Raw genomic sequence first — 8928 nt, 5'->3', positions numbered from 1 at the left:
CCCTTCAGAGAGGGAGGCTGGTCATTAGCACAGCTCAGAGTCCAAGGATGTCATGATCAAGGTGCAGAGTTCTGCATCAACAGAAGAGAGTGAAGACTCACTGAGGCTCGGCACTTTGACCAGAGGCTGCAGCTCCGGGAAGTCAGCAGCTCTTCTCTCCCCGCCACCGCCCCCCCCCCCCCCCCCCCCCCCCCCAGTGTGAGGAGGGACTGTGTCCAGGGTGAGAGAAAGAAAGTGTTGGAGTCTAGGAGTATGTCCAGCTGATTCCCGTATGCGGTATTCCAGGCAGAGGCGGATCTGGGAGGAGATACAGGTCAGGCCTGGCTCATCAGCCTGGCTCAGTCACTTTACCTGGTACACCTTTCTCCCCCGGAGATTTCTACAAAAAGCAGAGGATCCCACACAGACCAAAAATGCTGGTGTCCGGGTTTTTACAAGGGACCTGGGGTGCTACAGCTGGGTCCTCTGAGGAGGCACCTGGTACAGTTCTGCCCTGTCCTCATCCTCAAAGTAGACCTCTAAATTATCAGGGCAGTATTTTTTTTTTTTTTATTTCAGAGAGGAAAGGAGAGGGAGAGAGAGATAGAAACATCAATGATGAGAGAGAATCTCTGATTGGCTGCCTCCTGCATGCCCCACACTGGGGATCGAGCCCCCAATCTGGGCATGTGCCCTGACTAGGAATCGAACCGTGACCCCTGGTTCATAGGTCAATGCTCAACCACTGAGCCACGCTGGCCAGGCAGCAGGGCAGTGTTTTTGCTCTAAGTCCCAAGAGGGTGTTTCACCAAACATCACCATTAGATGATCAATAGCCGGGAGTCCTCACGAAAAGCAGAGAGGAGTTGACTGGGCACACTGGGTCCGGCAAGAGCACAGGCCAGCTCAGTCTGCCTGGGTCACCGGCGTGCAGCCTGGCGCAGGGGCTGTCCAGCTGAGCCCGGGAGTGCACCAGCCCTCCCGAGGCAGCGTCTTCATCATCACTGGCAGCTTCAGCGGCTGGGCTGGCCGATGCTCCCAGCCTTGGAAGGCGGGGAGGTGGGGGGGAGCCTCAGTCTGGTTCTGCTCCTTCTTCTCTTTCAACTTTGCTTTTCTTATATCCCTCGGCTCAGTTTGCTTTCGTTTATCTGCTTTGGTTCTCATTTCCAGAAGCTTCTCTGGCATCTATCTGCAGCCCCTCCTCACACCGTTCACAGCCTCAGCAGCTTTTCCGTTCCAGATGGCATAAGGCACCCCTTACTGCTGCGTTGAGGCGGCAGGGCTTTCGCTTTCTGGCAGAGTCACATCATGGGAGCAGTGCCCGGCCATGCTGCGCTGCCTGGTTGGCTAAAGAGCTGCGTGCAGCTCAGGGTGTGCACGTTCCCTGTGAGCTCCAGGCTGCGAAGTCACAGCTTTTCATAGTCATCTTCTGTAGAGTGTTCACTGTCTTGGCCTGTTCTTCTGGAGGCCCCTCGGCAGCAAACATAATTGCCGGGAGGCAAGCACGCCAGGGTTCTCCTTGGGAGCCGTTTCTGATGGTGCTTTCTTCATAAACAGGGCGATCTTTTCAAATTCCTCTTCCCCTGCATCCTCGTCCTCACAGAAGCCGCCACAGTAAGGCTGGCTCTGGAACTTCCCCGGGAACGAGTCCATGTGGTCGTCATCGGAGGCGACGTCCGGCTCAGCCGCTCCAGGGCAGCTCCTGGGCCCTCCGGCCACGGCCACACCCCGGCGCCCAACACAGCTCCAACTCCTTATCACCTCTGCCGCTGCCACTCCACTCCAGGGCAGGCTCGTCTTCTAGACTCTGATTGGCCTCCCTACTTCTGCTCTGACCTGTCAGGACATGCGAGCCTCTGCTGTGGTTGTGGCTCCTGAATCTCCATGACCTATCCCGGCAGCAGCGGGTGCTCACTGAAGTGGCCTGTCCCCTGCAGTTAGCAGGCGCTGCGGGCCCATCGCGCCTCCCGGCACTCCGGCCGGACGGGCAGCGCCACCTGAACACTGCTGGTCACTGAGCCAGGAGCAGGGCCTCCCAGGGGCCAGTAACCGCTTGGCCTGGAAGTGGCACTGTGGCTTCTGCTCACAGAGCTGCATGGCCCCGTTGGCAGCAGGAGACAGCCCACCACGTGCTGGGCGGGAGAGCTGGACACACTTGGCCAGCAGGTCTGTGATTGCCATGATCCGTTACACCTCTTCTCCAAGCAGGCAGGCTCTTTAAGTTGCACAGGACTAAGTCACCCCCTGCTGGCGTCCTCCAATGACTTCTCATGACACGGATTAGAATTCAGAATCTTGGCCCTCAGCTTCCAGGCCGCTGGCCAGCTCCAGGTGCACTGACCTTGGATGGTGTCTGCCAAGTCCAGCCATTCCTGGGCCTTCCTACCTGTTCCCCAGAAGCTGCAGGGCACATCTCTGCTCCCCCATGTCTGCTCATGGCCCCTCTTCAGGAGGCCGCCCTGCCTAAGGCGTCCTACATGGCCTCCCGAGTTGGCACCATCCCTTGTCCTACTGTCTTTTTCTTTACAGTCGTATGACTGAGCATTTCATGGTGTATTATTTGTTTTTGCCTGACTTTTCCGCTAGAGTTTAATTTCTATCAGGACAGTGACTTTGTCTTGTTTTATTCTGTATCTCTAGTAAAAGGAGCAGTACAGTAAGTGTTCCTACACATAGCAGGAACACGAAAATTATGTATAGAATGAATGAAACTCTTTTATACTTGTTACCCCATTGAAACCCCAAATGACTCAGTGGGTAAGACCAATTGTTGCCCTAGTTGGCAGATGAGGAAACTGAGTCAGAGAAGTGATTTGGCCAGAGTCAGGGTCAGAATCTGAATTCATACCCACAGCTGACCTCCCGGTCCAGCCCTGACCTCTCCACCATGCTGCTTCTGCGACCCACGCACTGCGAGGGCCGGGGTTCTGGAGAGGCCAGGAAGGTGGGCAGGCGGGGACGTTGGCCTGGTCCTTTCCGACAGAGGGCCCCGGATCCCCGTGAAGACAGGCGGCTTGCTGGCCCTTGCACTCCTAATTTATTGGCCCCTATTACTGTGAGTTCCTGCCAAACAGACAGCCACAGGTGCCAGAACCCAAGGTGTGCATGGGCGCTGCTCCTGTCTGGGCCTTAGGAATATGCAGAGTGGGGGGCTCCCTGTAATGGCATGATTCCCTTCATTGAGTCAATAATATCTATTGATGCCTCAGGCCCAGAAATTGCTTCCCCAGCAGCTTGTCCTTGACACTTGAATTTCCACCCTTAGAATCAGAGTCACAGAATTCTGAGGGTGGGAAGGAGAGGGAAGGCCAGTCATCTAGGCCTGTCCTTTGAGTTCAGAGGCAGAAACCTGGAGCGCGGAGGTCACAGATGCCCCCCCACAGGCTGTCCTGGACCAGCACCGCTTCCCTCGCTGTCAGCAGCCCTGGGTCCTCGGGATGCGGATGCTGGCTGAGGCTCAGGCAGGGCCGGGGCTGGCCCCAGGCCATCAAACCTGAGCAAGTTTTGAGCTCAGTTTTAAAACCGGATCCCAGGTTCTTTCTGCTATGACCACAGATGGAGTCCCTAGAACCCAAGCATCCTGGGATTCATGAATTACGAATTAGATGAAGACAGAGGCTCACCACAGGGACACCTAATGTTGTCTCACACTGCCTCCTGTCCCCTACATTCATTAAGGCCCCCCAGGACCTCACAATGTGACTGCATTAGGAGGCAGGGCTTGTCCGGGGCCTTCAGTTAAAATGAGGCTGTTAGGGTGGCCCTGACCCCATCTCACTGTGGCCTTACACACAGAGGAAGAAACCCCAGGGGCACACGTGTTCAGGGGAAAGGCCACGTGAGGCACAGCAAAAAGGCAGCCCCCTGCAGCCAAGGGAGAGGCTGCAGGAGAAACCAGCCTGCTGACACCCTCATGGTGGACTTCCAGCCTTTACCACTGTGAGGCAATAGACGCTGTGTTTACGCTGCCCGTCTGTGGTCTGTGTATGGCTGCCGAGCAGACGAATACACATGTTCTGACTGTGTGTGTGGCTAACGAAACATTGCTGTGGGATAGTAACCAGAATCGGTGGCGGGTGTACTCGGCGGGATGTGAACCCTTCAGGTGCTTTAACTCAGTGAGTGCTGACGATAGCCCTCCGGGCAGGTTCTGTGATGAGGCCCCTTTTGTAAGTAAGGAAAGGAGGACCAAAAGCACTCACTTGCGCTGAGCTGCACATTTTGAAAGCGGCAGGGCTGGGCTTTGAACCCAGGGCTCCTGGGCTCAAAGGACCTTGTAAGGTTAGATATCGCTCCTGTTTTTCACATGAGGAAGTTGATACTCGTCCAACATCCCACAGTCAGGGCAGGTAGAACCAGAACTTCAGTTCTTTGTACTCACACACTGAGTCCCTGGAACTCAAGGCTCCTACACATCCTTACTTAGAGGGAGGGAGGGGGAGTAAGTTCGCAGGGGCATCTGACACGGAAGGCGGGGCCACTCGAAGGGTCCGGAGAGAGGGTAGAATTGGGCCAGGAAGGCAAGGAAGAGGGAAATGGGCAAAGGACTGAGCTGGAGGAGCACTGGGCCCCTCCCCCCTCTCAGGGCCTCTCCTCCCTGTTTCTGCTGCCCATGGACAGAGCGGTCAAGCAATCTGCCCCGTCACACAACAAGGAAGGCAGTTGGAGATGCATTCAGATCTCCTTGACGCCAAAGTCCACTCTTCTTACTTTTGTTTTTAAGTTTGACAGCTATTTATGAGGCACCTACTGTGTGCTCGATGGATAGTGGATAGTGCTGACCCCACGCGTGTAAAGGACACAGTAGGCCTTGGCCTCTAGAAAGCAGTCGGGGGAAACGGGCACAGACACAGGTAATGACAGCGGTGGTGAGGGTCGTGAGGGCCAGGTGGCCGCCATCGCCCCCTGTGCGCCTTTGTCTTCTGGTACTCTTCCCTGTCCCAGGCGGTTTATTGGGCTCTTGTTCTCTGTCCTCAGGAAGAAACGTGATAGTAGAAGCAAAAGACCTGGCAGTGCCCAGCCGACTGGCTCGGTGGTTGAGTGTCGACCTATGAACCAGGAGGTCACCGTTCGATTCCTGGTCAGGGCACATGCCTGGGTTGCAGGCTTGATCCCCAGTGAGGGGCGTGCAGGAGGCAGCCGATCAATGATTCTCTCTCGTCACTGATGTTTCTCTCTCTCCCTCCCTCTCCCTTCCTCTCTGAAATCAATAGAAATGTATATTTATTTTTTAAAGGCCTGCCAGCTTCTGTCTCTTGTGTTCCATCATCCTAACCTCTCCTCCCCCTGAATTCCCACAGGAGAACTCACTCGGGAAGGCGCAGGACAGACACGTATTTGGAAGAAGGAAGGCGAGGGGAGTGCTTTTTCCAGACAAAAAAGCCTTCCCAGCCGCCTTGGGAGGGAGGGCGGTGGGAGGGCTGAAAAAGAGGGGCTGAGAGACACGGAGCAGAGTGGCCTGTCAGCAAGCAGGCCTCCAGGAGAGTGGCGAGACCTTGGAGCAGGAGTGTGGGGGATGGCATTTGTGCAGACACAGCCATGGCTGCCTGGTGGTGATTCTTGACCTACCAGAGGAGTGGGCATTGTCAGGACGCCTCCTGCACAGGAAGGAGCCGTGGAGAGACAAGCAGGCTGGTGGTACCTGCGATGAGCAGATGCTCTGAGACCAGCACAGGGCACCAGCGTCTGCCCCTGAGGCAAGCACTGGAGAAACAGGAAGCAGCAAGCTGACTGGGGGTGAACATCCAAACAAGGGAGAGTCCAGAGTGAGGAAGCTCACCCCTGCGGGGTTCTGCCAGAGGCAAGCCCAGTGCAGGAAGGACTGCTGGCCAGGATGGTCCGGGAGACCAGCTGAGGAGGCATCCCAGGCTGGGCACAGCTGCAGTGACAGCAGGAGCGTGGCCCTGGATACAGGACAGCAGCTGCTGGAGCTCAGTGCACGTGGAGGGCAGGGGAGGCCAGAGCACACCCATCCTGAGGCGGCTTACAGCCATGCAGGTCCGTTGGATTGTATCTGGAAGACAAAGGTAGCCTGTGCACACATTCAAATCAGAGTAGAGTTTAACCAGTTTGCAGGACTTGTACTGAGTTTTTAGAATCTCTTTGGGAGCAATGTAGATGGTGGTGGCTGGGTCAAAATGAGAAAGGGGGCAGAAGGCCAGTAAAAATGGCAAATAACTGAAAAGAACAAGGAAAAGGGTAGTGGAAAGAAAGAATGAGAGATTTTCAACAGTAGAATCTCCTGGACTTAATTCCTGATTGGACTTTGAGGGCAGAAGTGGAGGGGTGCAGGGGGAGGAGGCAAGGATGATGCCTAGGACTGTAACTTGGGCAAACGAGTCCATCGCGGGGACATGACCAGAGCCAGGAGGGCGGCTGCTAGAAGAGGAGACAGTGAGTTGAGGTGACAATGTGACGAAGGGGATGGGTCACTTAGGGGGCTTTGGCTGCGAGTAATAAAACCCCGAAACGGTGGGCAGTGCATTAGGTCACAGAGCAGGAGGCCATTCCAGCAAAGATGCAGCTCGCGGCCACGCCGGCTCCTTCTCTAACTGGGCCCCACCCGCCCACGGGTGCAGGTGGTTGTCGCCACCCCAATACCACAGGCTCCGCATCCAGAGGGAGGAAGGAAACCATCTCCCAGTCTGGCCAGCGGGACGACAGCCTCTCCTCGCCTGTCCCAGCCATCTCCCCATCAGCAGAATTGGGTCGCGTGCCCACTCCTTAAGCTCGCAGGGGTTTGGGCCGATCCTCAGGGGGAGTGGCGACCAGGGTCAGAGGCCAGCATTGGTCTGAAGACATCGTGGAGGAGCTATGAGAGGAGGCAGAGAGAAGGGGGCCTAGCAGAACCCCGAGACGCCCTCCATGTGAGGGGCTGCCGGAAGAAGAGACCTGACAGTGGTCGCTGAGAGCCTGACTCTGAACTCAAAGGGATGAGGGAATCCCGGTCCTGCTGCGGGTCGTTAGCAGGGGGACCTGGTGAGGGTCCCGGCGTCACTCACAGCCTTGCTGTCCCTGTTTGTAAAGTGGAACCACTAGGGCAGTGATGGCGAACCTATGACTCGCGTGTCAGAGGTGACACGCGAACTCATTTTTTTGGTTGATTTTTCTTTGTTAAATGGCATTTAAACAAATAAAATAATATCAAAAATATGTCTTTGTTTTACTATGGTTGCAAATGCCAAAAAATTTCTATATGTGACACGGCACCAGAGTTAAGTTAGGATTTTTCAAAATGCTGACACGCCGAGCTCAAAAGGTTCGCCATCACTGCACTAGTCCTACCCCCCAGGGTTGCTGGAAAGAGCTGATAAGAGATGAGCACAAAGCCTCACAGGACATCAGCCCCAGAAGCTCCTCTTGGCGGAAAAGAGACCAGACTCAGAGGGTCTGAGAGTGACAGGGGAGCCCCCGCGGGGATCGCATCGGATGACAGGTCAGCTCAGAAGCAGACTGAAAAGTGCCCCCTGGACTTAGCAGCCAGAAGGGCGCTGGGCCCTGGGCAAGAGCGCCGAATGGGGCGCAGGGGCTGGGAGCCAGGGGCCAGGGGCCACGGCCAATGTCAAGCCCCGAATTCCAGTTGCCTGGCTGCCAGCAGCAGGGGCCCTTCGCCAGCCAGGCGCTGCTGCTGCAGCTCGGAACCTGCTCCACGTCCTCCTCCGCGGGCGGGCCAGGGCCGCTGGAGCGCAGAGAGCAGCAGGCGCCACGCCCGCGAAGGCCCGAGGCAGCACTTGGACTTTTCGGCGGATAAACGAAGGCGCGGTTCCCTTCCCTTAGAAATAGGCATGTCCTTTCGGAGGCTTGCGTTGCATTATTTCATTGCTACGTGGTTCTTGTTTAATAGTCATATTTGCAACCACAAAAACAAACAAACAAAGCCCAAACAACATATGTACTTTGCATTAAATTTAAAAAGTTCAAACTCCTCATTCTTGAGGCAAAGTGAATGCACATTTTTGAGGCAAAGTGTGAGACTAGGAAAACCCTAGACCTAAGCAACTGGGCAAACCCACCGTTAATGAACGATAGCAGCTGCTTCTGAGACCAGCCGGTCACAGGGATCGTGCTGGTCAGGGCTGCCATTGAAAGCCTGGTACCGTGCCGCTGCTCAGCGCCGCCCCTGAGGCTCAGCGTCCTGCCGCCTCCTGCCCCCACTCCCGCTGGCTCACCGCCCAGTGGACGGTCCCTCAGCACCAGCGAGGCTGCAGCTGCTACTGTTTCTGGACTCTGGCAAGGAAAGTGGGCTTAGGACCAAGTCTGTTGTCCAGAGCGCCCTGTGGAAGGTGCTGGAAGAGAGCGCCGGACGTCTGGACTGCAGCACTGAGTTCACAGGCCCCGCAGGTGTGTCTGCCCCTGGCCTGGCTGTGTAAGTGGAGCCCACCTCAAACCAAACGCTGGGGCTCACCGAGGTGGAAGTTGGATGCCAAATATACCTACTAACTCCGCCATCTTCCCCACAGGCCTTTGGGACTGGAGGCGCAGCTGACCCCCTGCCGGGCCTAACTGCTCCCCAGCTCTCCCAGCAACCAGTTCGAAGGTTTGCTTACTTTAGTGCAGCGGCTCTCAACCTGTGGATCACGACCCCTTTGGCGGTCGAAGGACCCTTTCACAGGGGTCGCCTAAGACCATCCTGCATATCAGATATTTACATGACGATTCATAACAGTAGCAGCATTACAGTTATGAAGTAGCAACGAAAATAATTTTATGGTTGGGTCACAACATGAGGAGCTGTATTTCAAGGGCCAAAAGGTTGAGGACCACTGCTTTAGTGGTACCACAGCACCACCTAAATCTAAAACAAAATAATATTAAATGTAAATTGTAATTGAAAAATGCAATTTAAAGTTCTTTTTAAACATTTTTAAAAAGTATCCCAGCTCTTTTCCACTGTGAAGTCCACTGGAGCCTCTTGCATTTCAGGTTGTCAGATGCTGGGATGCTGGGGTG

At 55.5% G+C, this 8928-nt stretch overlaps 1 pseudogene; it reads right to left on the bottom strand.

The window, feature by feature from the left end:
- Window positions 1-296: 296 nt before the first annotated feature.
- LOC118667890 lies at window positions 297-6845 on the bottom strand (annotated as a pseudogene).
- Window positions 6846-8928: the final 2083 nt, after the last annotated feature.

The sequence above is a fragment of the Myotis myotis genome, unplaced genomic scaffold (genome assembly GCF_014108235.1).
Source record: "Myotis myotis isolate mMyoMyo1 unplaced genomic scaffold, mMyoMyo1.p scaffold_m19_p_13, whole genome shotgun sequence".
In the NCBI taxonomy this organism is placed as follows: Eukaryota; Metazoa; Chordata; class Mammalia; order Chiroptera; family Vespertilionidae; genus Myotis; species Myotis myotis.
The sequence above is the reverse complement of the archived record's forward strand: the minus strand, read 5'-3'. Positions and strand labels throughout refer to the sequence as shown.